At 49.0% G+C, this 27519-nt stretch overlaps 1 long non-coding RNA gene across 2 annotated transcripts in view; it reads right to left on the bottom strand.

Annotated features, from left to right (window-relative positions):
• LOC118673582 overlaps positions 1-14681 on the bottom strand; it is a 74621-nt gene extending 59940 nt beyond the window's left edge. For both annotated transcript variants that reach the window (XR_004973415.1, XR_004973416.1), the window contains exons 1-3: positions 14317-14681; positions 11412-11517; positions 10896-11269 (exon numbers count right to left, since the gene is read on the bottom strand). This is a non-coding gene — a long non-coding RNA (uncharacterized LOC118673582). The remainder of the gene's footprint in view (positions 1-10895; positions 11270-11411; positions 11518-14316) is intronic.
• Positions 14682-27519: the final 12838 nt, after the last annotated feature.

Below are 27519 nucleotides of genomic sequence, written 5' to 3'. Positions count from 1 at the left end.
CGCGTGCACACCCATGCATGTGAACCTGTATCCGGTGGGTCCAGGAGACAGCCTGATTGTTGTTCGGATGGGTTCTCAGTGGCTTATAACGTGTATCAGGGTAGTCTCTATTCTGTGAAGTGCTGCAAATACTGTTTGGATGTAAAATCTGTGACAGCTTCACCTGGCTCAGACCTGAGACGACGGCATTGAACTGAGCCTTTAGGTCTGACGGTCGGATGCTTGCTGGGTGGGACTGAGGTGGGCACTTCCGTCCGTTTGTACCACAGGAAGGGCTCGTCAGGTTTGCATCACCTCCTTCGACGATGGCTTTTGGGCGGCGGATTTCAGAGTGGCTGCCGGACAGATTGGAAGCCTTCTCATCACACCGTTCAGACCTGCGTTGTGCAGAAGGCGACGTGGGGCCCTGTGACCTGATCCCCAGTCAAGGCGAGGTTCGTGCAGACGCTTGCCATGTTGGTTGCTATGGTGAGCCTCGTATTTTGTGGAAACCTCGGCTCAGTGTCTTAAAATAGGCCTTTGCCAAGGTAAACACTGGTCCGGTGGCATATGCTGGCGGCGCGTTGCAAGGCTGCTCGGGTTCCCTCCCTGTTCTCCCCTCTCCCCCCACCCCTAGGCCCCCGGGCTCCACACGCAGCCCAGGCCTGGCAGGCGGAGGAGCCAGAAACTGGCTGCTAATTACCACGTCGACAACCCCCAGCCTGGGTGCTGGCGCCAGCCACCCACCCGCCGCGTCCTCTGGGTGAGCCGCGACGCCTTCCTGGCATGAGCTTCCCCAGGTTCCAGCCACATTCATGACTGTCAACTTAACGCTGTGCCTTGTACCAAGGAAGCTTCGTTCATTAGCTGGGTTGAGAATTAAGATCTATCCTCCACACGTGTTTACAGCCGAATTCTGTGAACCTGTCCAGCATCTCTACTTGGACAAAACGTTGATGATTTTATTCATTTCTGCCACTGTGTTACCTTCAGTTAAGCACCAAAATCGATCAGACTAGCCTCCCTCTCTCCCTCCTCTCTCTCCCATCTGTCACCTCTCTCATCTATCCTTCCTCGATTTTATATTTGCCTTGTTTTTAAAATTGAGGAAAAGAATGGGCATCATTGTTACCGTTAATGAAGAAAGGAACACCTTACGGTGGGGACAAAATGGTCCAAAGGTATCTTCCAGTCCTGAGGGATTTGTAAATCCTGATCGTTCCCCCTTCGTGAGGGGACTCCCTGCTGCCATGGGGACTCCCTGATAGGCAGCGCGTCGGTGACTGATCAGCGGGGTGGCCCCCGGGGAGACAGCACCCTCCCTCCCTCCGTGGTGAGCGTGGCAGGTGACTCAGCGGCGCGGTGACTGGCCACCCTGCAGTTCTCACGAACACAGCCGCCGAGGTAAAGGGCTTAGTAACACCGGGAACTTTATTTTGACTGCTGTAATCCGAGAGTGAGTCTGTCTTTGTTTATTCAACAAGATCGCTTTGGACATTTAAAACTGAAATTGTTTTTAAAAAAGGAAGTAAAAGCAGTTCTAACTTGTACAGGGTGCCGCAAAAGGAGGTTGGCGGTTGTCCGCATGGCGATAGGTAACACGTGGGTAATAATCACACGAGAACCAGCTCGGTGTTTCGGTACTCGCCGCCGGTACCTCCGCTGCCCCGCCCGGATGTGACATGTGACCGGCCTCTGTTTGGCGTGAGAGCACCGCCGCGCCGGTCTTGTTTCTAGTTTCCCGTTGGACCTACCACACGACAGAGAGGTGCCAGGTCAGTGTTTCGGCCAGTATTTTCATCTGGAAGCTATGCCATGGAGTTGATTTCATTGAGATTAAAATGCTCCTGTTTGACTGAAAGATGTGCGCCTCAGGGGAAAGGGTTAGCTAATCCTTGAACTATGTTTTAGAATTGTTTCTGCATTAATATTAAGTTGGCTTCACATTTTTCCTAGACTTTGAAAAAAAGTAAGTATAAAAGTATAAGCACACTGTAGACCCTTGGCATCTGCTGGCATGTTCACATCTGTATACTGCATATAATATTGGAAAAAGGTTCAATTGGGTGAATTACCGAAGGGTGAAAGGAATCTATAAATTCGTATCTGCCGCCAGCAGGAGTAGAGTAATAAGCAAGACTCCAACACTGCAGTCTTCGTTTGTGTACTGGAAAGAACACATCCCAGGGAGCCGTGGGAAACAGGTCCCACCTGCTTCCTGGGTGTCCGTGGGCAAGTCCGTAAGGTCCTCTGTGCGTGAGCATTTCATGTATAACACATGGAAGCAGGGCCACAACCCAGTAACTGCATCCGAGACAGAGAGTGATCGTAACACCTACATACCCTCGGAGTCCACCGCGGGCTCACCGGACGCTCGTGGGATGTTGTGTTCTATGTGGTAATAAATTGGAAAATGATCCCATTCAAAGAAAACAAAAGGTCAAATGGAAATGCTGTGCCTTTGGATGCAAAGGCCAGGCCAGAGGAGAACAGGCATGTCTGCCTTCTTCAGCTGGGCCATTGGCTAGTGAGCAAATCGCCCTTCTCCCTTACCTGCATCGATTGCAGTGAAAGGAAAAGCTAAACTCTCAGCCACGTGTCTATTTCACATAGGGGAACATGGCTAATCCGGTCTTACACAAAGTCCTCCACGTGACTTTACGACTAAAGCAAAGATGCAAATATACCTGATCTTTTCCAGCAGAAAAAATGATTAAAAAAAAAAAAAGACTGTCTCCTTAGGCTTAATTTTACATGAGTCTATCTTTCCAGCTGGATGGTCTTTCCTTTGACTTGCGAAACATCCAGGTTTCATGCCTCTCTCCGTTGTCTACCTATAAGCCAGGCCCGTGTGACTCAGACATTATTTCTATCTGAATTGATTCACAGCTTGAGAGTAGAGCATGCCTTTCTCCCTCCATGAGAGAACTTCCGAGTCCCATAGGAGAATTCCTGCTCTACAGACACTGCATGCACGCGGTACCGTCAGCGCCCCATCACACCTGGAACGGACACGATGCAAAGAGCAAGATCTCCCTTCCAGTTTCCCCAAATTGCTCCTCACCCCCCCCCCCCCCAATGTGTATTGGTGCTGAGCTATTAGGTCTGCCAATAAAATAGCTACCGGGAATTTTATTATTGTCTTTAACACATCACCGAAGACAGCACAATCCCCTCTACAGTCCACGTTCTTAACATTGTTACTCGCTATCACTGTCCCTTGTCTCCTGTCAGATTCAATTGTTATCTGCACAAATCCTCGGCGCGCCATGTGAAACTGTCTCAAAAATTTAACATCAACCCTGCCTTTTAATGGAGCAGCCACAGCGAACAAAACCCTTTTTGTCTGGGGTATAGAACCCTCATGGGGTGACTCTGTCCTCATGTAAAGTATTAAAGGATCTCAAAGCTGCGGCCACATCTGGCAACAGAAACAATTAGGAGACATTTTCATAAAGTAAATGGCTCCTTACCCTCGTGCTTCTACCACCGGAAATCCATTTGAAATCAATTGCTCTGAAAGCTTTATAGAACTTTTATTAAACCTATTCTCTAAAAGTTCTAAATGCATGTAATGTGCCATGTCCACTGATAAACTGTGTAGATGAAGCATTATTGAAATTATCTGAAAAAGCAATTGCTGACAAACCATATAATTTCAATTTTTAGCTATTGAGTGTATTGTTTGGGGTTAAAAGGTCAAATTTTATGTATTATACTTGGAATATTCTGGAGAGAATAATATTCCTTTCAGATAATGTTATAGTTTAATTTTGCTTATAATTTAAACTTGCTTTGCAAGTAAATAATGACAAAAATACTGCACAGATCCTTATCTTGCAAATATATATCTTTCACAGGAGTATTGGATTGGATAAGTAAAGTTACACTGCTCATTTGTTTAAAAAATGTATGAATTTTTACATTTATTGATTTAATATTAAATAAAATACATTAGGTAACATTTTCTACATCAAAATTCCCATGGAATGAAATGATTCCAGATTAAACAGTTACTTGCAGTTCCAAAAACAATACCAGCTTAAAAGAAATGTTTTCATAGATTTTTCAGTTATTTAGGAGTAATAGCTGAGAATCAGAGGAAATAGATTCTCTATCTTAACAAATAATAAAGACCCTATTAGTAAACAAATTTGAGAATTAGAGTTCATATTAACATTAAATTACACTTAAATAGATGCAATTCAACAGCCAATTTATATAACAGCTACTTTTAACAGGACATTAACTATGAAAACATGTAATATTGGGTATTGACATGTATTAAAATGATATAATTACTAAATATTTTTGAGCCCCTATCATATGCCAGACACTGAATGGGGTATTTTAAAAGGCTGTACTGTTGCTATGCCATTTTAACAATAAATATCCTGGGCAAATATTAGTCCTTTTCTTTTTAACAGAATGAAAAAAATAGTAATTTCCCCACCTTCTAAGACTTCTAATTAAACTTAGTAGCATGAACATTTATACACAGAATGAACATTTTAAAAGGCCTGATGTTTATTCTTTATCCACTATAATCACATATATTGACATTGAAAAGAGTTTAAAAATGATTTAGTCTTACTAGGCTGTTTTCAAGGTAAACCCATGGTTTGGGGGAGGGGTGCCCATATATAATACATATAGAAACACACATGATTCCCACAGTAACCCACTAGGATAAATCCCTATGTCATTCTTTTGGGTTTCTCCTTTCCTACTAAAACTTAGAATAAAATCAAAGGGAGAAGAAGTGACAAAAATGTGTCTATGTGGTGTTTTGTGTTTTGAAAATTTAAGTAAAAATCTTGAAGACCAATTTCCTGATTGCTATAAAAACAAAATAGGTTGGTGTGTACCTGTGAAAGATTTTAAAGCTGCCTTGTTAATTGTGGTATTGATTTGCACAGCATCTATATATAAAAGAAAATGTGTATTGCCTGGCCAGCGTGGCTCAGTGGTTGAGCATTGACCAATGAACCAGGAGGTCATGGTTCCATCAGGGCACATGCCCAGGTGTCAGCCTCGATTCCCAGTGTGGGGTGTGCAGGAGGCAGTCAAACCAGTGGTTCTCTCTCATCATGGATGTTTCTAGCTCTCTATCCCTCTCCCTTCCTCTCTGAAATCAATATAAATATATTTTAAATAAAAAAGAAAGTGTAATATTCAGGCCAAAAAAAAAAAAAGTGTGGTGGGGTGGCTTTCTTGGAAATGGAGTCCATAGAAGCAGAAGGGCCTGGAGAAGCCAGGAGTCCAGCCCTCCTGGGCCTGGTTGGGACCCTGAGAGTCAGGCGGGCTCTGTGGCTAGTGCATTGTCACCCTTCACAACAGAACCTGTGCTCAGAAGCAGATTTCTAGATTTCACCCCAGAGTTCCTCCTCCCATAGGAAGTACTCTCCTCCCTTAAGGATCATACATTCTTGGGGAAAATGAGATTTGAGGTTCTGTGTAACTACCTCAGCTCTCTAATGTCCTGGAAACACTGTCAGTCTGTTTAAAATAATAGTCGTGAAAACAAATTGTGCATAAAACTAGACCTATAAAGTAACCGTTAAGTTGCATTCCCCAACAGTTATGCATAATGCAATCCCGAATATTTGTAAGCCTTATCCTAATCTATTTCTATATAAAGGAAAAGATCTTTTGATATTTATGCTTCTGATAGAATATAAGCCATGACATCGATTCTTCTTTGTTAAGATTGAAAATGAAAGAAATACTTAGGAGAAATACAGAAACTATCTCAACTAAGTAACTTTAGTTTATCTTATGACTTGTTGGAACCAGTTCTTAAAATTTGCCACATTTGCTTCCGGAGATAAAAATGGACCACAAACAATTAATTTCCATTCCTGTATTGGGTAAAATAAAGTAAAAAAAAAAAACTATTGCAAAAAATTATCAGTTTTCCAATTAAATTATATCATTATTTATAAAAAGAATGTCTTTAGAAACTGTGTCTCTTAGCACACATTTTATTTAAGTTTAAAAATAGATACTACTTTCAAATTATGCAATTTGGCCACTACAGTGATATAATCTATCAACTTTTTTCAAAAAGTGCATTATGACATTAATACACTTAGTATTTATAAATAGATTATAGCAATATAAGTGTTCTTTAGTTTGAAATTTCATTGAGATTCAGTATTGATTTCATATCTATATGTAGTAATAAATTAAATGTAATAAGCTTTATTTAAAATCCTTTGAATGTTTTAAAGTTCCTAGTTTATTCTTAGTATTTTTTAAAACTTTGGTTCTAGGTGGCATGTGTATACATTTTCAGATACCGTGGGTTATTAGTGAGTCTCAAAGGGCATTTCCACTAACACAGCAAATGCAAAGTGTTGTCTATACAGGTGTATAGATAGTATAATAATTTTCATCGATTTTGAAGATCAGATTGTCTTACTTAGCTCTCATTATTAACCACATATAACAGAACTCAGACCTCAAAAAATTTAGGTAGTCACTTATTTGTTGTGTAAATAATACAAATATTAGCAATACACTGGCTCTGTTGTCAGACTGCACTCAACAAAACCCAAGTAAGAATATTTGGAAAAATTTGAAATTTCATAATGGCCCTTTTTTAGTTCATAGTGTTTTTGGATGAATTAAAATATTTTCTCCATGTAAAAAGCTTGTAATAAATACTCGTGCAAAATGTTTTGTAGGTTGAAATTTAAGAGTTATAAGTCATGATTTAAAGTGCAGTAGGTAGGAGTAAAATCTCAAAAGATTTTTAAAAATTGAACTACCAAACTCTTTGTTTCAAACCTATTTAACATTTATGGTTATAGGTGTTTGTAGCAACCAATAACTGAAGGAAATAGCTAAATACAATAAAAATAAAGCCCTTAAGTATTGCCACTTTTATGTTTTCTCTTTTAATTAAAATACTGACCAGAAAAATAAATTTTCTTTCAAATAGTGAGTGCAGTCAGTGTGCGGCTGACACCGCTCTGGCGTTGTGAGAGCAAGAGCGTCATTTGTCTTCTCGGAGATGCAACAGCAGCTGAAACCACATTATTGAAAAGCGGGTGAATAATCACCGTGGCCTGCAACTCTTCTGTGTTCTCACTCCTGTCTGTCCTCTGTAAGCACACAGAGCATTCCCCAATGTGCCCATGCTTCCGCCTACACAGAGGAACATGTCTATGTTTGTACTTGAAAATTTACCATTACTGAGGTGGAACATAATAAGAAAGAAATGATATTATGGGTCTTGGAATTTTCCATCCATCAAAATACTACTTCATCATTGCTCCCTTTTGCCTGGACAGTCACTGACAGTCTGTTCTGGTTCTAGATTGACATGTGGTGACACCAAGAACCACACCATTCCAGGGCAGTGACACCAAGGACCACACCCTTCCAGGGCAGTGACCCAAGGACCACACCCTTCCAGGGCAGTGACACCAAGGACCACACCCTTCCAGGGCAGTGACCCAAGGACCACACCCTTCCAGGGCAGTGACACCAAGGACCACACCCTTCCAGGGCAGTGACCCAAGGACCACACCCTTCCAGGGCAGTGACACCAAGGACCACACCCTTCCAGGGCAGTGACACCAAGGACCACACCCTTCCAGGGCTCACAGTGCACCTGGGGAGACATCCTGGCCAGGACATGATTACTCACTTGGAAATGTCTGTATTCACAGTAGAGGTTGTCAGGATGCTCCATGGATCCTTAACCCGAATACCACCACTCCCTGCAGTTCTCTTCCAAGCAAAACTATCAGACACGACTCAGACCCACACACAACAGAGCCAGCCAGTTCTTTCAAGACACCGTTTCCATCAAGCTCCTTACCTGAGACTCGGCCGTCAACTGTCAACCAAGATGGTTTCTTACACCTAATAGTGGATGTGTCAGGATAAATCCGCGCACTCACAGACATTATATGAACTTCCGTGGGAAATCTAAAACCTTCCACTTAGGCCGGAAAGTGTGCTCATAACAATGCAAGGACTTCGGCAGACTTCGCGGAGGTAAACGTGGCAAACAAAAGCAATTTTGAGATATGGTCTCCAGTCCCCGCCATCATGCGTTAAGACTGTCAAATGAATGGTCTATGCTGAATCCATATGCTTTTCTCAAGTAAGAAATTCCATCAACTTTATGGCGCAAACCAAATTTTAGAAAAGGGATGCATACTGTGCTGGTATTTGTACATCGACTGGAAGCCAGTCCCTTGGTGATGAGTACTTAAAGTCACAGGATCTCACGGGAAGAGCGCACAGTCATTCCTTCTTCAGTGGTGTCTGTGAGTGTGGACAGGCAAAATGGGTCATGGTGATGGGGATGTAATTTAAAAATCCTATTTTCCGAGGGGGAAAGGCTGCCTGACAACAATCAACCACAGTTGTTTCTATCTAATAAACTTTAAGGGTGGTTGTTTATGGCTTTTTTTTTTAACCCCCTTTTCTTATCTAGATAGGCCCAGTGTGGTAAAAACTATTTTTTTTTCCTTTTCAAATTTAAATAGGAACCAACTCAAGTCAGACTGACACTTAATGAAAACTTTCATAAGAAAATAATTCTACAAAGGAAAGAGCAATGCATTCAGTCTTTGAACCACTTGAACCATGGAATCCACGTTTTGGCGACCATGAGATTTCATCCCTGGCCTCCCCAAGTCAGCCTCTGAATATTAACAGTATTAATTGAGGAAGCAATTGCAGTCAGAAGCAGAGAACAGTGTGAAACAGCCTTTGCCTTTTTAAAACAGTTCTTCCTTATTCTCTCAACAAAGGCTGGAACTGACACCCTTCATTTCTCATAAGCTCCACCCCAGGCCCCCAGCTCAGCTCTCTGCCATCTGCATCTTACCCACTTACTTAACCAACCAACCAACTTGAGACTGACTGTCAAGTCATCACCTTGTTACCAGATCATGTAGCTTCTCTCTGTTTTTTACATTTCCCAATAAAACAATGCCACCAGTTGATACACTGAATGTTGTCAAATAGGAACAAGTGCGATATTTAAAAGCCCTCCATCACGGGCCAGTGGGTCCCTAGAGAAAGAGAAAGCCATTCGTGGAAGGAACAGTGAGGGCAAGAACAACAGTTACATAGTCTCGCTAGAGGCGGAACGCCCAGTGCGAAGATCACACGTGTTCTTTCCCCTACTTGAACTGATTCTGAAATGGACTCGCCCTAGGCGTGTCCAGAAGGGGCCCCGCGCCTTCCCGAGTACACGGACAGCTTGTGTGCTCCGTGTGCTCGGGAAGGCGCGGGGCCCCTTCTGGAGCACACGGAGCACACAAGCTGTCCGTGTAGATACCCTGAGTCGGTGGGATCCGACGCGGTGCGGTGGATGGATATAGGGCCAGGGAGGGTTGGACTCCTCACTGGGAATCCAAGCTACTGAAGACAAGACTCTATCTAACCGGGAAGGCTGGGCCAGGTGCCTGCTTCCTTGGGCTCACGGGCTCACGGTATTTCCAGGGCGAGAGCTGCCCTTAGGGACCAGAACCCAGTGGGGTCCAGGCACCCCGCCGAGAAAGGCCCCGTTCTCCAAAAGGAAACCATGTTTGGGGCTTAGCTCAGCTCAGCTGGTCCGGGAGCGCCTCAAAGGAGGCACCGGGCTTCTCCTTTTCCCGTGCAGCTTGGACTTCTGAGGAATTGCCTTCCCAGCCCTTTCGCAACCAGCAGCCATGAGGCAGGGAAGGCAGGCGATGTGGTGTCCCAGGAGGTGCTGGCCGAGCCTCCTGGAACCTGGGAGCGCCTTCTCGTCCCCAGCCCTTTCTCCTCCCTCCTTTCTCCTCAGCCACCTCCACTGGGAAGAGGAAAGGCGAGTAGCCAGACTGGGGGTTCGCTGCCCTCCAAGCCTGAGAGCTGGAGCCTCCTGGGTGCGCGCACGCGGTGCCTGCCAGGGCGGGTCCCCTCTCCAGCTCCATCCCGAGCGGCTCCCCTCCGGCCACGCCCGCTAGTCCCCGGCACCGCCTGGGTGCGCTGGAGGGGCTGCGTGGATGGTTCCTTGCTCTCAGCTAAGAAGGGACAAATCCATTTGGTTTGGGCGTCCGTCGGCATTGGAAACAAACAAACCACAGCTGAAAGTGGAAGGAGAGACGGCTCCCTCTTCCTCTCGCCCCTGTGCTGATGTAGGAGGCTCATCCCCGGGGCGCAGGCAGGGAACACTGCAGCGCGGGGACCTGTCCCACAGAAACTGGAAGACGGAGCAGCCCCCGCCGGGCCCCAGCCCCTGTCAGGAAGGTTCCAGTCCCGGGCCACACCGCAACTGATCTGGTGCCCGGCCTGCTTCTCCACCCCTTCGCGAAGGATCCGCAAAGAAAGTCTGGGTTCCTGGGAGAACCACCCTTCCAATCTGGAGCCTCTGTGGGGACCCCGGCCCCCGCCCCGCCCCCGCCCCCGCCCCGGCCCCCGCCAGCAGCCAAGTCGGGCTGTGAGCGCCACCGGCTCGCTGCGATTCCAGAAGTCACGCGCTCCTCCGCCGCAGGGGCCCCTTTACCCACGGACACGCCCTTTCTGCGGAGGCGGGGCCCCCCTCTCCCAACCCCCCCCTCCCTCCAGAGACCCTCCATGGAGCTCCAGCTCCTGACTTGCAATGCTGCCCAAGCGCTCACAGCCTTGCCAACATCCCCAATTCCAGGCGCTCGCCCGCCGGTGAGCGTGCCTCTCCCGGCACCGCTAAATGCCCCAGAGAGGACCCTGGCAGGCAGGGGGCTCCGACACCCCCACCCCCACCCCTGCTGGCTCCCCGACCGGCCCCGCCACGGGACCCCCGCCCCCGCGTGCACCCGTTGCATAGCCGGCGCCCCCGAAGCGCGGCGCACAGAGCCTTTCTGGTGAGACGCGACTTGTAATCGCCTAACACGCGCGCGACCCAGAGTGGAAACACCCAGCAAAAGGCAAAGATCCAAAAGTGCTACCTTGGCAACCACCGGCGTTCGGAGGCCCGCTGGTGGGCCGGGAGGGGCGGCCGCTGCCGCCTGCCGCTGGTACTCTCCTCGACTACGCGTATTCTTAAGCAATAACAACGTAATCCGTATTATCCACCCAAGAATACCCGTCACCGAAGAGAGCCGGGCCGCTGCCGCTGCCTCTGCCGCTGCCGCTGCCTCCGCCTCCGCTGCTGCCACAACTCTGGCTGCCGCTGAGCCCGCCCCTGGCTGGGCTGGGCTGGGCTGGGCTGAGCTTGACCCGGACCATAATCCATAACTCGATTTCCCTCCAGAAGGATCCAAAGCTGCGCTCTGTGCGGCTGCTTCCTGCCCACAGCCGAATGGCTGCTCTCCTTCCAATTCTGAAAGACAAATCACAAGCCAAGCACTTAACGCGGGAGGAGCGGAGCGTGCGTGCGGGGTCTGCCCAGCCAGGCGAGGGGGTGTGGGGAGTGGGATGGCTCTGGGGCGCAGGATGGGTGTGACGAGTAACCTTTCGCTTACCTGCTGCCCCCCCAGAGCCTTCCTCTGCCCTCGCTCTGCTGGGCACCCCTCCGACTCGGCCAGCCCACTCAGGTGCTTAGATGGGGAGTCCTGGCAGCGAGGAGCCCTGTAGGAGACAGGCATAGTTAAGCACACACACACATCACAGATGTATTTGCCTAGCCGGCTTGAAGGAGGAGTGCAGCTCCGATAAAGACAGGGTCACGCATCGGTGACATTCCAGCCGGGTGTTTTGGGGAAATGCATGATCACAGAAAATAAACGCTGGCTCCATTTACTACTTGAATCAAATACTGATAGATCCACCCAAACAGTCATCTCTCCTTGGAAGGCCTTGGAGCTACGCAACACCATGATTTTTAGAGGGAAAAACAGCTTTGAGCACACAATAAAACTCATTTTCCATAGTAGCACAACTCCCTGAGTTTGACAAGCTGGTGGAGTCTTTATGATTTAGGCGCTGTTTCTGTAGTCCCATGATGTAAGTGTACTTCCCTAACCCACCTTCTACATAGACAGGACGGATGCATCTCTGTGAACACCTGGACAGAAACACCCTGGGCTCTCTGTCTTCATAAAGATCGTGGTAAGAAAGATAAACAATGACCACTCATTTGCACGGTGACTGTAACGCTGGCTTTCTGAGAGAGGAGCTCTGTGATTCTTTGAGGGTCAATATGGTTCTTAGTGGAAAAGCTTTGTCTTGGACCCGGCATGAGTATTCTGATAATAGGGGTTTATTGTTCATTACACAAAATGGGCAGGCGCAACGTCACTACCCAAGACAGGGCTCAGCTCCATTAAAAAGTTCTCAATTCGCTTTCCGCCATACTCCCCAGGACACGGACGTGCATCCGTGTGAGCGGAACAGGGAGGGGACATGGCAGCATGGCCATAGACATTATGATTCCTCAAATTATGTAAGTGCAAACAGCTCTTCATCAAGGAGTAATTACATAACAGCATTCTCCCCCCACCACAACTCATCGCTAACTGACCTGGTTGCAATTTAGGGCACTTAGGCTGGGCTGGCTCTTATCATCATGTTTTAATATATCCTTTCTCCAGGCACACCAGCTCCGCATGTCCCCGACCTGTTACTTGCAGACAGTAAAGTCAACATGAATCCTAGGTTCTTACGACTAGTTGCTTCACATTCAAGGTCTGCTGCCCAAGAGAACTCAAAAGAAAAGCAGTACTGCCCCATTAGGAGCCTATTTTGCAATATTTTCAGGTGACTCTTAAGTACACCTTTCACGAGAAGACCGATGCCAATTAAACAAATTAACGAGTCCTGTTACCTAACATAGCTATAAAGGGGGGCGTCTCCCTAGGCATGCCACACACACACACACACACACACACACACACACACACGGAAAGCTGACAGGTTCTCTCCAGCTTGAACTCCTAGAAACAAAAGCCCTGAGGGAAAGTAAGGCAATAGTCTGTGAGCAAAGTGTCCATTTGCTCCGAACTCCTCCATTTAAATCTCAACTCACATTAAAAGGAAAACAAGAAAGAACATTATCCAGGCAGCTGTTGGTTTGGCAAATGGAATATTCCTTTTGTACGAAAAAAGGATGGTATCAAGCCATAGACACACACGCATGCATACACAATACATGGCATCCCCGAATCACAGCACAAATACCCACACCGCTTTTCAAGGCTTTCTGAGGAAAATCTCCTTTAGTTTGGCTTCCTCGCCATTGAAATAAAACACGCACACACACACACACACACACACACACACACACACACACACACACACACGCTGACCCACAGACTCACGCGGTCAGAAACTGGAACAACAGCGCGGGAGGCATGCTGGCTTTCCCTCCAAGTGGCCAGGCCAGCCCTCGCCCACCTACCCCGTGTTGCCCCCGCTTCAGCACCTGCGCCGGTGGACAGCTCAGCCCGGGCTGCGGCTGCGGCTGCACTCAGCTCAGCCCCGCTCTCCGCGGCCGCTCTCCGGCGCCGGCTCCGGCGGGGCAGCCCGACTTCCGAGCAGAGAGCACCATTTCCTCCCAGACATCGCCGCTGGGTGCAGATTCAAAGCAAACCTCCTTAAGCCCCCGGGCGCCCCCTCCTCGCCCACCTACCCCCCCACCCTGCCCTCTCTCCACCCTCCACACAAAAACAGAACGGGGACGCAGCCCTCGCAGCCAGCAGCAGGGCATTTGCTGATGAACTTACACTTGGCTGGTGCACCCTGAGCTGGAGCCTGCGGCGGCGGAGCGGTATCCACGGAGGGAGGCTAGGTCCGCACCAAGTACCTTTGTGCATCGACTCCTGCGAGCTCTGTTTTTGAGAACCCACGTTTCTCTGGCGCCCCATCCCTCGAGGGGTGTTTTTCGGGCAGAGGGGGTATGTGGGGGGAGGGGGCTCCCAGCATCTTTTGATCTCTGGAGGCCACCGCGAGGGACTGCCAAGCAGTCCCCCTCCTGTCCCACCCTCCCTGTCCCCCGCACTCCGAAACCCCATCCCAGTCTCACGCTTGGTCATTTGCGACCACATTATAACATAAAGAAACGCGACCAAAGCCATCGTGTGTGAGGAACTAAGCCAATTAAGCGAATGCAGAAATGCTGCTCTCTCCCCCCGCCTCCCCCTCCCTCCCTCCCTCCCTCTCCCCCGTCCTCCCTCTCCAGTAGAAAGGGGGGAAACGCAGGGGAGAGGGGGGAAGGGGGGGGTCGGGTGGCAGTCGCCTCGTACAATCAATGGAAAAACACTATACACATCGCCCCTGACTAAAGCTCTCTCGCAGACAAAAAGAAACACGTTTATCCATGTAAACACAGCCCGCCGCTCCGACCCATCCCACACCCCACACCTTCGCTGAGCCTGGGCTTGCGGTCTAGCCAAGTAACGGTCCCCAATCGCCTCGAATGGAAGCGCTTACCCTCTACATCCCGGTTTCCAGCGGGACCGGGATGGTGTGCAGGAGCCGGAGGGTCCGCGATGAGCTGGGTGGCGAGGCAGGCGGGGCGCTGGGAGCCGCTTGCCTCCGGAGCGCGCCGGTCCGGCGTTCACAAGCCCTGGGAGGGGACCTGGTCCTCGTGCGGCTGGGTCCACGGTGGAGTCCCCGGCGATCGCCTTCCGCGGATGGAGCTTCCAGAACGGCGTGGGGAAGGGGAGGGGGTCATCTAATGCAATCACATCGATCTGATCTCCACCATCTGTCGCCTGCCACTCTCCCCAAACGTTAAAATAGGAAAACGGAAAACGCGGACAGCCCGGGAGGGAGGCTTGGTCTCTGCAAAAGAGTTCTTTTTTTTTTTTTTTTTTTTTTTTTTTTTTTTTTTTTTTTTTTTTTTTTTAGCAGAGCCTAATTGGGGAGGGTCGGCGGCGGTTGCCAGAGCTGCTGCTCACCCTCCCGGAGTGGGTCTCCCCAACATGCTAATGGTGGATTAATTGAGGAAGATCTGACGTGCAGGCTTCCTGGTCTCTTATTCATGACTTCCCGAGGGGAGACGGCCAGTGCCTTGTGGGACGATGGGAGCACACAGTCAGAAAGCTGCTAAGAAAATGGCTGTGTGTTCACAGCACCTCGCTCTGATAACAAACATATGTCGACTAAAACGGTTTAGGAGAACGGGAGGGGAGGGTGGGAGAATAAAATTCTCTTTCCCGGTTTCAGCCATCCCCACCTTCTCTCCTTAAAGAAAAGCAGAAGCAGGGGCTCTGTCTTTACCATCATGTAGGAAAAAGGGGTGTTTTAAAATGTTGGGTTTTTAAAAAATCAAGATTAAACTCTGCCATGCAAAAGAAACGGAACGCACCTGGGCAGAAATTCTTTTTTAAAAAAAAACTATTTTTTTTTTTCTTACTGTGATCAAAGTAGACCCATAGCATGTGCGTACAGAAACTCAGCCCGTGAATCCCACCATGATGGACGGGGGTTGTGAATGCCTGGTACCCTTTTGACTTCTTGAAATCTGGTTGCCTCTTGGGCAAGACATTCTGCATCATGGAAAATGGAGATAATGAACGTTAAATGTGGTTGAGGTGAGGAGATGGAAGGAGTTTGCTTTTTCATTTCGGCAATTACTCCCCCAGCCAAAACCCCTTTTGGTCTGTGTCCAGTCTTCCCTGATTAGGTGATTGGGTGTATGAGGTGGGGGGTTGGGGGGGGGATGTAGGGATTGAGAAGGGAGTGGTCATATGGGGGGGGGGGGTGACCAGTTGGGGTGGGGATGGTAGATTATCAATAGGCAATACATTCTATTCTACCTGTAATTTTTAAAAAATTGCGGAAATAAAAAGATCACTTCCTATTTGTCAATCATAATATTAAATATAAACCAGTTTTAAAATTAATGCTTTAGATGTGGGAAGCATATGTTTTACAAACCATAGGGTGACCGCCCCCCCCCATCCATTTTTAATTTTAAAATTTTTAAAAAAGGAATATAAAGTGTATTATCTAGATAGGTGACATCCTTTTATTATTGCTATCTAATCTATATTTCCTCTGATTTTGTCATCCCTTTGAACATTGAAAACAGTTCAGTTTTATTCTGCCTTTTTGAGAACATAAATTACCCTATATTCATACTAAACAGTGTTTAGGATAATTCTTGAGATAGCTGAGTATGTCTCCTGAAACTTTGATACTTTCTTTAAGGAGGGGGAAAAAAACACCCTCACAGCGATGAATTAGATTAGCCTAAAAATATAGCTTGAAGACAAATCAAACAATTTACCTGATCTTTTGTTTCAATGTACATTAATTAAGCCCTCTTCCCAACCTGCCACCACTCCAGGGTCACAGTCAGAAACCCAAGCCTATCAGCAGCAGCCTTTGTTGTCATTCGCGTCAAGCTATTGCCCCCTGCAGGTCAGGCTGGAAATACAGGCAGAATTTGGCCAAATCTTCAGGAAATCGATGGTAGTCATATTTTTCTCGCTCCCAATATTTAAGTAGAGTTGACTTTTACACTTTAAGTTAGTTTACATGACAGTTTAAACTATTTATTTAATAATGGCTAGTTCATTTTTTAGAATGCGTTTTAAAGATAGGTGATTTCAGATTTCCTTTGAGAATTTTGCTGGGTGGGGCAGACCATCCCATCCACTTTGTGGTCACCAGGAAGTACCTTTATGCGTTTAATATAGCTTTTTCATCCCTTTCCACACGGTCCAGCAAAGCTCCCAAGCAAATGTCACAGAATTGGAATGGTGGTTTCTTAATAACAAAGAAATAATCCCGGGCAGTTCACTACTGCATGTCAGTGTGCTCTTGGTAGATGCCACGAAGTGCATTCAAATGAAACCCTTTCAGATTTTTCCTACAGCTGATACGGTGGGGGGACAATTATACTGTTTTTCCTGATTATGAAATGAAACATAATTTCACCTCCATGCTCCCGCTGTTCCCTCCTCCTTCACTACAATTAACTTTCCCAAACAAGGCTCCTTGCCAAGATCAAATAAATTTACTGTTGACGGAATATAAATTAAATTGCATCAACTTTCCTACAGTATTAGGGAGTGGAGCAGGCTGATGGGAATGACTTCGTAAGGCTTATGGGAAGACTCTTGCGTATTTTGGAAGGTCTGATATGGTGACTTACATGGGCTTGTAAAGAACCCTACAGGAAGCAGCGGTGTCTCCCTCCCTCACCACGGCTAACCTCCTTCTGCCCTCCGCTGTCTATGAGCCAGACCGTCTCAGCTGTTTTCTTTCTAATGCCTGTCGACAAAGTTGCTTTTCATTAGCGCCCAGGACAGCGATTGTGCCGTGTGACCTGGGCGCTGTCCCGCTGTCCCCACACACAACGCGGGAGATTGCCCCCAAGGGCCCTGAGAAGCACCCTGCTCTTCCACGTGCTGTTGAGACACTGTTGTTTCTCAAGGGTCTGCACGGGGTTCTAGCGACTTTAGCGTGTTCTGTTATGCGTGGAATCCAGGATTAGCAGACATTCTTGTTCTCAGAAGCTAAAAACCAGGCTCTCTCATTCACAGGCAGCCTGTGACTCAGGATCCACTCTGCAGGCTGGTGGGTGTGCACGTTTATCCAGAAGCACGTGTTTCCGGAGGTTTTCAGATGCTAATAGAGTGGAGGGAGGGGGTAGAGGGGGCAGAGCATGTGTGTGTGTGTGTGTGTGCGCGTGTGTGCGCTGTGTGGGTGCGTGTGTGTGTGTGTGTGTGTGTGTGTGTTTTGGGGGGGCACTGTCCTAAGCAGCAACTTTATACAGATTCAAGGCCATCAGTACTGTAACCGCAGGTGCAAACCCCTCAGGGGGAGAGCCCCTTGGGGAGCCCCCTGTCTCCCCTGCCCCCGCTCCCCTAGGCCAAGGCCAGGTCGTGTGCAGAGGGTCCCCACACCTCAGGCAGTGCTCGCTGGCGGACCTCGGGCAAACTCTCATGGGGGTAAGTTACCAGTCCGCGCTGCTGTCCCCCTGGACATCAGGTGCAGGGAGGGGCGCACAGCCAGCTGCCCCTGTGCCCCGTTGGCCTGGCATGGCTCCCCCGGAGCACACGGGGCGCCAGGGATGCTGCCAGGTCCTGAGGCTGGAGCTGGACGGAGGCTCCCGCAGCAGGTGTCCGGGCAGGCGCAGGCTTGGCCAGCTTCAGGGACCCTGCCAAGTGGCTCACCCCGTCTGCAGACTGCCCGCCCTCCCTGTCCTGGGCCCGTGAGCCCGCCCCGGAGGAGCCGCGCCTGGACAGGCAGAGTGTGCGCGCGCCCCCTACCGGCAGCACGCGGCGGCGCAGCGACCTGCTGGGGTCCCCTCTGTCCCGAGGGCGTGGCCTGCTCAGGCCCTGCCCTACCTCCCGGGCTTCTGATGGCTCCGGGGCCAGTGGACAGAAAGCGCAAACCAAACCCTCCCCAACCGCTCTCACCTCGTCCACGGCTCCAAGGTAAGTGCCAGTCCAGTCTCCCCCTGGCCCCTCTCTGACCCTCCTTGGGGCTGAGGTCGGGGGAGACAAAAGGGCCACCACCACCCCCACCAAAAAAAGAAAAAGAAATCATGACTGCTTTTTGCAAGCACGTTTTGCAAGCATCAATTTCAAATACAAACGCCACGCGTTTGCGCACACACACTCATGCACATGCACACGCACACGCACACGCACCCTCCCCACTCCACCAAACCCACACTCACCAGCCCCGTAGAGGCCGCAGATGGGCGTGTGGGGGGCGCATTTCATTAGCTGCTGGAGGAAATGTTGGCTAACATTCCAGGTGGTCGGCAGCACCTTCATTCCGTGGATGGGAAGGGAGGCGAGAAAGGAAGAAAAAGGGCCTTTCCTGGGGCCCTCCCCCCATCCCTGGGCAGGAGACTCCAGTCCCTGCAGGGTCACAGGAGGTCGCAGCCCCCTCCAGCGAGGCCATCTCTGGCGGATTCCAGGAACCTGGGGGAGGGATTGTTTTGTTTTCCTGGATCATTCCCGCCTCGGTTCCCTATGGCGTTTTGAAATGAGTGCAGCCTTGAAGTTGGCTATGTGCTCCCAGTGGCAGGGTTTTCTGTGCTGGGTGAAGGTTATTAGCAATCGCAGCCTTTCTTTCTGGTCAGGCCGCCTCGAGTTAGAGATGGGCAGAATGCGTGTGTTGTTGTGGCTTCCCGTCCTGTCTGCTGCCTCGCAATGTTTACTGTCTTTGGAGAAGGAGCATCGTGTTACATATTTTTTATATGATCAGGCAAATAATAAGTCCAGATTCAGGAAAGGATCAATCATATTTGCGTCTGTGTTCTTCACACAGTCTTCAGGGGAGGGGAGCGAACGGATGTTGCTTGTCCCCGAGAGGACAGGAAGGGAAGGCTCAGGAAGGTGTATGCAGTTGCCCAAGGCGGCAACAGGTGGCCATCGGAGAGCCCAGCTGACAGCAGCCCGAGGAAACGTCTTGAAAAATCGCGCTCTATGGTGTTGAATTCAGGCTGGCACATACACTGATATTTTAAGTCTGAGTGTTAGCCTTTCATAGAAGAGAGGGAAAGATCTTTTTCTCAAAAGGACACCCCTGATACAGTGGAAGTATTGGTTCTGAAAATGGCTTGTTACCAATTCCGCAGCCCCATTGCACAGGTGAGAAAACCGCGGGAATGCGTCCACGGAGCTCCCACAGCGAGGTGCAGAGCCCTCCTCCAACCAGGCTTTCCGATTCCAGCTCTCTCTCCATTCTGCTCACCTACCCTTCCCGCACACAGAAAGCACCTCGATCTCCTCCGGATGCTGAAGGGGAGATCATTAGCAGCCCAGAGCCTGTATTTCTCAGGGCAGAAGCTTCCTTTCACCTTAATCGTGAATACCTTTCATACCGAAAAAGAAAATGCAAATGTAGAAAGAGTGCTATTCTCAGTGGTGAATTAAATGACATAAAAATGGCAAAAGACTAAAATAACGACATCAGCTTTACTTGAAAAGCAGTTAAAAAGCGATCTGGAAGGCCTGTCTCAGTACAATTTTAGTCTCTCTGCCACTTCCACCCATCCTCCCCTACCCTGAGAAAGTCCTTCCACGTGGCATGTCTGCTCGCTTTTGTTCGTAAAAGATGAAAACTCACAGGTTTGGGTGCTTTTTATCTCCATTCACATATTGCTGCTTTGCTCTGTGAATGGTTACGGTCAAAACATCCCAACGCGTCGCTGGAATGACCCAAACTACGATTAATTGGCAAGAGAATTTTGACTGGCATCCACTTTTTTTTAAAGCATATTTTCTATTGATTTCAGAGAGGGGGAGAGAGAGGAGAGAGAGAGAGAAACATCAGTGATGAGAGAGAATCATTGATTGGGGCTGCTGCCTCATTTGCGTGCAGCTTATTTGGCCTCGTGGCCTCCTGTCTTGCTGGGATCTGTCACTTGTCCAAAGGTTGAATTTACTTGAATATGATTGTTCGTGTCCACCTCTCATGGGAGCACTAGTATCAATGCCAGTTTGGAACTAGGATGCTATAGGATGAAGCCTGCTTGTCTGTGTGACTTTGTATCATAAACACATTCACTCATTTTTAGACTTGTAGGCTTCAGGTTTTTAAAAATTAAATCATCCATCCATTTCTTTACTGAGGGCTAAATCGATGTCCCCAGGTCGTCAGTTCTCAGGGACACCCACTTAGAATGGGGGAGAAGGAGGATGGGGACCCAGACGTTCTGTATTCAAGCTCTTAGGCAGAGCTTTGGGACAGCATCGTGTCCCTGCCTATGGGATGTTCAGAGATTCCATCACACATCCAACACCCAGTGATTGTCATGAACTGGGCAACTGTCCTAGGCATTCGGAATTCAACAACAGGAAAAATGAAACGATTCAGGAGAAAGGCCTTCACCTGTTGAAACGTGTATTCTGCTGGTGGACAAAATTAACAATGATTATGAAGACACTTCATGAGGACATTTTTCTTAAACAAAAATGTCTTGAGTGTGTTATGCTGTGCAAGACAGATAAAAACGTGCCCATATTCTCCCACATTTCCTGGGAAAGGAATCTGGGGAAGCCTTTGTGCTGAGGGATGAAATCTGGGCGTGGACATAGTGAGCCTCCCCAGGTGTTTAGGGCCCCTCCCAGGTGAGCTGCTCACGGGTCCAGGAGGATTCCTTCCCGGAACCTTTCTGGGATGGGAGATGGAATGCCTGTGAGGGAACACAGGTGTGTGCAGGAGCTGGGGGAAGAGGTAATGAAGAGATCAGAGGAAGACACGTTTCTGAAAAGGACACATTTTCACATGTGTATTGGATTGTTCTCGGGAGGAACCCAAGGGCTTGGTGGGGGGGGGGGGGGGGGCTGAACTTGAAGGTGAACCCAGAAGCCTCAGGGTCTGTCATAATCGGCTTTGGTGAATAATGCTACATTCCATCTATACTAATAAAAGCATAATATGCTAATTAGACCAGACAGCTGAATGACCTTCCGGACGTCATTCCAGACGTCCTTCTGGACGAAGCCACTGTGGTGGGGGCTGAGGCTGAGGTGGTTAGGGGTCATCAGGCAGGCAAGCAAGCAAGAAGTTAGGAATGATCAGGCAGGCAGGCAAGCAGTTAGGGTGATCAGACAGGCCAGCAGGCAGGTGAGCGGTTAGGAGCCAGCAGGCCCAGATTGCGAGAGGGTGCAGGCCGGGCTAAGGGACACTCCCCATCCTGTGCATGAATTTTGTGCACCAGGCTTCTAGTAAAGCAATAACAGGACATACGGTTATATAGTATAACCACATGAGGTAGTATTTGCTCACAATACAATAACATAATAGTCTGTCCATTTCACATTTCTGTTTTTATGTGTTAGTCACATGGCAGGCAGGAATGGCTGAAATGAACCATTGGGTGACTGGCCCATACGGGGCCATCCAGGCCCTGTGCCCTGGATGGTGGATGGTGAGGAACTCTTGCACAATCTCCCCTTCCCGTTGCCTGGATGGCATGTGTTGGTGAGAAACTATTGATTAGGTTGGATTCTCGGGGGAGTCACTGGCCCATTTCCTGCTTCCCGGTGTAACCAGGACCAGACTACAACTATGTGAAGCGTTGGATGGCAGGAAAGTGGTCACAGGGTTATTTGTGCTACCTGTGTTCCTGAGATCAGAAGTTAAGAGTACAGACATCTGAATCGCCGCTGCTGTGTTCTTGCCCGCAGGCCCCTACACCGAGGCAGTGGTGGCGCAGTGCCCTCCGTGGCCCCTGACAAACGGAGGAAATCCTGAGGAAGGGAACAGGAGACCCATGATGTTTTTGTTCTGCTTTTTGATCTGGGGGAGCTCACGGAACGATTTTGTTGGAGCTCCAAGTGGCGTGAAAGGTGCAGAGGGCTTTGTGAACACCCGGCTTTTGGAGTCAACCTTCTGGACAAAGAAGGAAGGAAGAGAAAGAGGGACGGGGGGCGGGAGGGAGCGGGAGGGAAAAATATCCCACCTGAGTTTGGGGTAAAGGAGAAATGGTTAGCCTTCAGGTTGTTTTTTCTTCGCTAGGTACATAATAATAGAGTTTGTGCCTTTGCACCCGATTTAACTGGCACTGACCTCTAGGAATACCCTGTCTGAAAATACATGGGAAAAACATTATCATTTCCCCCCAAATGCGTGCCCCTCTTCATTGATCTGCTGCATCGGGAAGTCCTGCTGGCCCCCAGTATGCTGGAGGGGTGGCTGTGGCTCCAAATTTGTCTGCAAGAGGCATTGTGCATGTAATTAAACAAGGCGTCTTGCAAATTAAACACATGTTCCTGCACATCACAATTTAGTGAACATCCTTTCCATTGTTCCTCCTGTTGACGCTCGCTCAGCACCAGGCGTCCACACGCAACACAGCCTCTCGCCAGCCCCCTGCCCCACACCGCACTGCAGCACCCTCCTGGACTGACTTCTCTGCTCTCCCACTCAACACACTGGGTGCTGTGGGAAATAGGGCACTGGCCCTGGCCCATGTGGCTCAGTCGGTTGAGCATGGTCCTATGCATGGAAAGGTCTCTGGTTTGATTCCTGGTCAGGGCACATAACATGCCCAGGTTGCAGGTTCAGTCCCCAGTCTGGGTGCACACAGGAGGCAACTGATCTCCCTTTCTCGCGCGTGCATGCGCGTGTGATTTTTTCAATACAGATTCGTGCAACAGGCCTTCCCTTCCACTGGCTGCAGGCACCGGTTTTCCTCTGGCACCTGGGCCCCAGGCCTTCGCTCCTCCGGCCAGAGCCTTCAGTCTTCGCTCTGCCACTTCGCACATACATATGCAAATTAACCGTCATCTTTGTTGGGTTAATTTGCATACTCTCCTTATTGGCTGGTGAGCATAGCGGAGGGATGGTCAATTTACATGTTTGTCTATTATTAGGTTATATATATATATATATATATATATTTCCTATCTAATAAAAGAGAAACATGGTAATTGGCGTATGACTGCTACCTTCCCATTGGCTAATCAGGGCGATATGCAAATTAACTGCCAGCCAAGATGGTGGCCGGCAGCCAGGCAGCTTGAAACTAACATGAGGCTTGCTTGCTTCAGTGACGGAGGAAACCAACGTTCCCGCCTGCCTTGCTGGCCTCTGAGCCTGCAGTTTAAGAAACATTGTAACAAATATAGAAGCTAAACAAAACCCCAGAAACCTGCTTTCAGCTGGCTGGGATCTCAGAGCTGGAGTTGATACAGAGTTTCGATTATAGAACCTAAACAAACCAGATACCTGCTTTCAGCAGCTGAGGCCTCAGAGCTGGAGCCAGAGCTAAAGCTGGCCCAGAATAAAAAGAAAAAAAGAAAAAAAGGAGCAGTTGGGAGCTTTAGTCCCAGCCTGAAAAACAGCCCTCAGCCCCTCACCCAGACTGGCCAGGCACCCCAGTGGGGACCCCCACCCTGATCCAGGACACTCTTCAGGGCAAACCAGCCAGCCCCCACCCATGCACCAGGCCTCTATTCTATATAGTAAAACGGTAATATGCCTCCCAGCACCAGGATCAGCGGAGCTGCGAGGCCTCCCGGCACCGGGATCAGCGTGACAGGGGGCAGCGCCCAAACCCCCTGATTGCCCTGCGGCTCTGTGTGTGACAGGGGGCGGGGCCACAACCCCCCCACCCCCACCCCACAGGCCCTGCTCTGTGACGGGGTAGAGCCATAACCTCCCCATCGGCCCTGCCCTGGGTGTGACAGTGGCGGCTCCCCAACCCCCTGATCCGCCCTGCTCTGTGTGTGACATGGGGCAGTGCCCCAACTCCCCTATCGGCCCTACTCTGTGAGTGACAGGGGGGAGCTCCTCAACCCCCTGATGGGCCCTGCTCTGTGCGTGACAGGGGGGAGCTCCCCAACCCCCTGATGGGCCCTGCTCTGTGCGTGACAGCAGGGAGCTCCCCAACCCCCTGATCGGCCCTGCTCTGTGCGTGACAGGGTACGGAGCCCCAACCTCCCTGATGGGCCCTGCTCTGTGCATGACAGGGGGCAGTGCCCCAACCCCCTGATCAGCCCTGCTCTGTGCGTGACGGGGTGGCGCCGCAACCTCCCCATCAACCCTGCCTTGAGTGTGACAGGCGGCGGTGCCCCAACCTCCCAATCGGCCCTACCCTGAGTGTGACTGAGGGTGGCATTGCAACCTCCCAATCTGCCCTGCTCTGTGCATGACAGGGGGCGGCGCCCCAAATCCCCAGTCGGCCCTGCTCTGAGCCCGACCAGGGGCTGCACCTAGGGATTGGGCCTGCCCTCTGCCACCCTGGAGCAGGCCTAAGCCAGCAGGGCGTTATCTCCCGAGGGGTCCCAGACTTCGAGAGGGCACAGGCCGGGCTGAGGGACCCCCCCCTCCCCCCCGAGTGCACAAATTTTTGTGCACCGGGCCTCTAGTATATATATAATAGGGGACTGCATCAGTGTGTCCAGGCCTGAAAAGGTTGGACCCTGATCTGATGTACGCCTGGGACTCTTCACTGGGGATTTGACAGTGAGTGACACCTGAGGGGCAGATGCAGCTGATCCAGGCAGAGACGCGGGAATGCAGAAGCTGGTTTCTATTAGCTGCACCTTTTTTCTTCACACGCACACCAGTCATTTGACATTTTCACTTCACTGTGGCGCTTCATCGCTGTCATCGTCTTACTGTCAGGTCCTCCCCATCGTGACATGAGTGTCCCTTCTAATGATTGCACGGATCTGAACTCCAACATCCCGTCTCCCCCACCCCATCCCTCAGAATGGAATCCTGCATTTGGCTGATGTCTGATCTGCAAGGCCATTTAGGACACGTGGTCTGCTTGTGGGTGTTCCCACACCCTGCACGGGGGAACCCCTTTCTTGATTGTACTCGGCCTTCCTTGGGAAAGGATGATGTAAAACTCATCCATCAGTTCTGTCTCCAAGACAATAATGGCAGAGTGAAACTGAGATAATGAGGATGGAGTTTTAAATGGAACAAAAGTCAGAGAGAGGTTTTTCAATAAAGAAAACTGTCATTAACGACTGTCATGCAGGGGCACCGGTGCTCATTAATCTCTTTTATTTCTGTTTATTTATGGTTTACATAATTGAAATAAAGTCGTTTGCTTCGAATATTGCCACTGGAGAAATGCTTTCTGCATTGAAAAGAGGAACCTCCGAATAAAGTTAAATAAAATCCGGGGTGAGATGAGGTCATCCCTTAATACTATGGCATGGCCGAGGCTTTCTCCTTTAAGTGGAGGGGTTGTTTTTTGCCGTCAGAGTTTAGTTTTAAGGTTCAGGTAAATAGCACGTTGAAGAGATGCTACTCATGTAGGAAATTGTGTTGAGGCACAGAAATGTTTGGTGTTGACATGGGTAGAGGAGAAACAAGCAGCCCTCAAGTGTCATTAGGAAGAGCTTTAGCTCCAAGGAATAAACTACCATCTTGCTTTGTCCTAACCACACTTTAAAACACAGAAGGAGCCCTGGCTGGTGTTGCTCAATGGTTAGATCGTCGCCTGCACACAGGAGGGTTTTGGGTTCAATTCCCTGTCAAGGGCATGTACCTCGGTTACAGGTTCCCCTGTCCCTGTAGGGGCGGGTGCGGGAGGCAACCAGTTGATGTGTCTCTCTCACATTGATGTTTCTCTCTCTCCCCCTCTTCTCTCCCTTCTATTTTCTCTCTGAAAAGCAATGGAAAAAATATCCTCAGGTGAGGATTTTTAAAAAAGAAAAAAACAGAAATAATAATAGAACTACCATGTCCAAATACAGAATGTTATGTTTTAAGTAGGCATTTATAAAAATACCAGAGGCCCGGTACACAAAAATTCATGCACTTGTGGGTCGGGGGGAGGGTCCTTCAGCTCGGCCTGTGCCCTCTCGCAATCTGGGACCCCTCAGGGGATGTCCACCTGCCAGCTTAGGCCTGATCCCCTAAGCTGGCAGGCCTGCTCCCTAGGGGATCAGGCCTAAGCTGGCAGTCAGACATCCCTCTGGCAGCCCGGGAGCCCTCAGGGGATGTACCACTGATGGGGGAGCGGGCCTAAGCAGTTAGTTGGACATCCTTAACACTGCTGCGGAGGCGGGAGAGGCTCCAGCCACCGCCACTGCGCTGGCCAGCCGTGAGCTGTCTTCTGGCTGAGTGGTGCTCCCCCTGTGGAAGTGCACTGACCACCAGGGGGCAGCCCCTGCGCTGAACGTCTGCCCCCTGGTGGTCAGTGCATGTCATCGTGACAGGTCGTTCCCAGGTCGTTCTGCCATTAGGGTCAATTTGCATATTACCCTTTTATTATATAGGATTGGTGGCATGATGCTTGCTTACTAGTATTGATTGAAATAAGCCTTCACCCATAAAAATAACATGTCCTTTCTTGATTTAAAGGAAAGGAATGGATTGTGAACTCAAAATTTACTCAAAGAAGACAGACAATAACCAAATGTGTTTCCTAGATTCAGAGAAGCCCAAAGATTGGGGACTTTGGCAAGTGACACCGTTTAAAAATATTATTACACCAGCGTGACTTCAGTTCCTTTGTTTAAACATTTCACAATGTCACTGGATACAATTTCCCAACTCTAAAGAAAACCTGTGCCCGCCAACAAGTTTCAGAAATATTGATTGGAGTGCTCACTGACATGTAAAATGTGCCTGAACTATAGATGTAGATTTTTTCTGTCTGAAAAAAAATTTTTTTTTTAAGTTTCCTATTGATCCTTTTGCCATTTGGTTTTCCCTGGGCTCATGTAAGATAAAGCATTGATTTAACTCTTCATAGAAGCAGCCAATGTGTGCTAATGTTTACAAGTGATATATATTCCATAGAGTCTTTTAGGTTCATTTTGATAATCGTAGTCAATAATGTGCTCCCATTTCATGTATCCATTTCCAGAAATTAAGTGGGGATATTTCAGAAAGATGAGCAGTGCCTTCATGAATGCTGGGAAAGGGCCACTGCTCTTTCAGTCTCGTAAGTGTGAAGGTGTCGTGCTGGACACGGGACCTTCCCAGTGCTCTGAGGACACTGAAGGCCTTGTTCAAGGTCACCCATCTAGGAAAGCGTAGAACCTGGTTTCTAACCCAGTTCTGACTCAGAGACAAAGCACTTAGCTACATTGCTCTGTGGCTACTCACAAAGCACTTAGCTATGATGCTCTGTGGCTACCATACGCTGGGCATTGTACTTAATAATGCGCAGGCAACATCTTCGTTAGCGCCAAATCTAAATCATATAGCTAGGACAAGAATTTTATAAAATATGTTTTTATTGAT

The sequence above is a fragment of the Myotis myotis genome, unplaced genomic scaffold (assembly GCF_014108235.1).
Source record: "Myotis myotis isolate mMyoMyo1 unplaced genomic scaffold, mMyoMyo1.p scaffold_m19_p_18, whole genome shotgun sequence".
Taxonomy (NCBI): Eukaryota; Metazoa; Chordata; class Mammalia; order Chiroptera; family Vespertilionidae; genus Myotis; species Myotis myotis.
This window is presented reverse-complemented; position numbering and strand designations above follow the sequence as displayed.